Here is a 3,444-nt window from a genome sequence, read left to right on the forward strand (position 1 = left end):
TACATACATACATACATACATACATACATACATACATACATACATACATACATAAATTTTAGTGGCGTTGTTGACGGAGCAGAAAAATGGTTTGTTGGTATCGTGAAGGAAGAAATGCTGTTTATTCAAAATGTCGATGGTCCCTTTCATTTTACTCTAATCGAGTATTGAGTACACTCTTTTCGATAGTGGTTACTCCTGTTATCGCCAATAGATTATATATATATATATATATATATATATATAAACTGTAGATGTATGCTAATGTTCATGTAGGTTACATCCACCCGTCCGTCCATACAGCTATACTGCCATGCAAACATACATACATACAAACATACATACATACATACATACATACATACATACATACATACATACATACATACATGCATGCATACATAAACACCAAGACCAGAAAGGAGAAAGCTAATTCGAAGACTACAAATCCAATCCATCTTTGGAACTGTAAATATCTGTAAAACTTTCCAGAAGTGTATCATTTAAATATATATGATAATGTCTAGATATGCAACTATATGCATGAGAATACATAAAGCAAAACATACGAATTTGCACACATACATACATACATACATACATACATACATACATACATACATACATACATACATAATACAAATACACAGGGTGATTGCTCCATCTTCTTAGATGATTGCTGTCTCCTTATGCTTTTCTGATTTTATATTTGGCATTTCTGATTTTACATCCACGACCTCTCAGATGACTACTCAGTCCCGTGGCTCATCCGCATAATTTGAAGCATAGCTAACAGATGAAAGTTGTAATAATACATTTCCAACTGGTTAGGTTTGCATATGTTGTCACTCTTCTATTGCCACAGGGCTTTCAGTAAATTGCATGACAAATGAAGTCGCTATAAAGAGACATCTGTACATCCCTGGAATATAGTGATAAACGCTTGTACAACACGAATATCATTCTTTGAGCCTTTCTGATTAATGCCTAGTAACAGGCTCAAGCGAGATGACCAGAACCACGTGAAACTGCAGGTTTTACATCAGAGTGTCCCTCACCTAGATGGATGCTGTGACAATAGCTAGGGCTCCTTCACTCACAGTGGTCTTACTGTGCACCTTAATACCAACTAACGGTACTTTTGCATCCCCATGTTCAGATGGAACGTCAGCCATGTCCGGTAGGTTCATTGTCATTAATTTACCGCAGGGAAAGTTCACCGTCGTCAATTCACCGATCTTGATTCAATGAAATAGTTTTTAACTATTAATGGTGAGATACTATAGATATATTTTGTCAGTAAACTTTCTTCGCGGTGAACTTTCTTCGTGGTGAATTGATGGCGGTAAACGTTCCTTGTGGTGAACTTACCTGTAATCATATCATCACATATGCTAGTTGTACCATAACTGGGACCCTACTATTTCGGGTCAAAATAGACCAAGAACAATAGTGGCTAAGAAGTTGTACCACACTCCTCAAAACTCCGGAACTCCAAAACTAGAGCCACACTACCGACAGCAGTTTAAAGACATACCCAGGGCACACATACATACATACATACATACATACATACATACATACGAATCACTATTTTGTTTAATGTTCAGCTATAAAACTTACGTCATAAAACTTAAACAGCTCCCTCATTTTTTTTTACCCCTCTGGCTTTTTAGAGATATCATCAGTGCTTTCTAGTTTGAGTAAGGGTAAATTTTGGCATGCAGACGAGAATTTACCTAACCCATGCATAAAATATTCTTAAGTAGTATTCATAGCATTGGGTAAAACTATAAGTATGTATCTGACGTGTTTATTAATATAGAAGTACATGCATCAAAAACATATTTACTAAACGGCATTTCCCATTCTATAATTCTTATTGTTACAAAAACTGATTGAGGATCAAGCGTATCCGTCTAGATCCACTAACAGCTATTTCAAAAGCTGTTATTTTGTTTGTTGATTGAAATAATTACAAAAGAAAATAATTATATATAATTATTTTAAACTGTGTGAACGAGTAGGATTGGCAGAGCGATGGCCACACAGAATTTGGTTACATCTCTACATTCCAAGTTAATCTACTAATTTTGCATTCCATCCTTTCTGCGTCAATTACATTAACTAAATTTACACCACCACCCTCCAACTATAGAGATTATGACTAATATCAAAAACCATTATTATTAAAGTAGCATGGTATTTTTTGAAATTTATGCTAGTGCCTGTAAGTTATCAAAAACTACGGCAGTTTTATTAATTATAGAGAATGGGGCTTATCACAGTCAATTAGAGACGACGACTCAATTCTTAGATTCAAATTTGGCACAAGGCCAGGAATTTTGGAAAGGGTTAAATCGATTACATTGACCCCAAGGTTCAACTGGTACTTATTTTATCGACTCCGAAAGGATGAAAGGTAAGGTCGACCTCAGCGGAATTTGAACTCAGAGCGTAAAAACTGTCGAAATGCTGCTAAGCATTTTGCCCGGCATGCTAACGATTCCGCCAGTTGGCTGCCTAGACGAGTCAAATTATTTATAAATAGATAACTTTGTAACTGCATTCAAGTGTTCTACCTTGTGTGTGTTACTTTGTAAAGCATGAAAGAAAACATATTCAAAAGCGCAAATACAGAGATAAATGCACATTAGTAATTATTATGTAGAAGTTCACCTTTATATCTATCTGAATATGGTCTTTTATATCGTATATGGCTTGTAGAAATATTTATTAAAGTAATGCATAGACGTTGATTAAATCATCTGCAGTAAACATCTTTCCCGGCCTCCAACCAGGTGAAAAAGCATACTCGGTGAAGATTATGGCCTAACGAATCACAATAGTATATGTGGAATTTCATAAAAAAACACCCAGAAAAGAAATAGCAACACAAAAGAAAAGGAAAACCAGTGCCTATTGTTTTTTTCTTAAAGGTCTGTGAGAGGTTGAGGAAGAGCTAAAGAAACCATGACTCATGGGTTTAAATCTTCGAACAGACAGTCAAGAGTGATGCCTGCTGGGTTCAACTACTCCACATTGATAAGTGGATGTCTGAACCAGCATGGTGAAGCTGATGACCTTCCCTGATCGAAGGTTGTAATGGTCACAGGTTTGTGTGTCACATAGCTAGCTAGAGGCGATGGCCTCTTGGAGCTATTCAACGGCAGCATTCGTCCTATTTTTCTGGAATGCCATGTTAGCTTGGTGATAACTATTAATAACCAGTACTGCTGCCGTAGTCTCCTTTAGAAGGATTTTAAAATAATAATAATCATCATAATAATAATAATAATAATAATAATAATAATAATAATAATAATAATAATAAAAGAAGAAGAAGAAGAAGAAGAATATATATATATATACTCATATATTGTTTGTATCACGACAGAACGCACGCGTTACCTTTATACAGTAAGTTTTTAACTATTTTTCTAA

General features: G+C 35.2%; 1 protein-coding gene across 1 annotated transcript in view; it reads right to left on the minus strand.

The window, feature by feature from the left end:
- Positions 1-3,444, minus strand: part of LOC106870194 (uncharacterized) — a 13,919-nt gene that overhangs the window by 2,218 nt on the left and 8,257 nt on the right. The gene's annotated exons all lie outside the window — the stretch shown is intronic.

This window comes from Octopus bimaculoides, chromosome 4, assembly GCF_001194135.2.
Source record: "Octopus bimaculoides isolate UCB-OBI-ISO-001 chromosome 4, ASM119413v2, whole genome shotgun sequence".
NCBI lineage: Eukaryota > Metazoa > Mollusca > Cephalopoda > Octopoda > Octopodidae > Octopus > Octopus bimaculoides.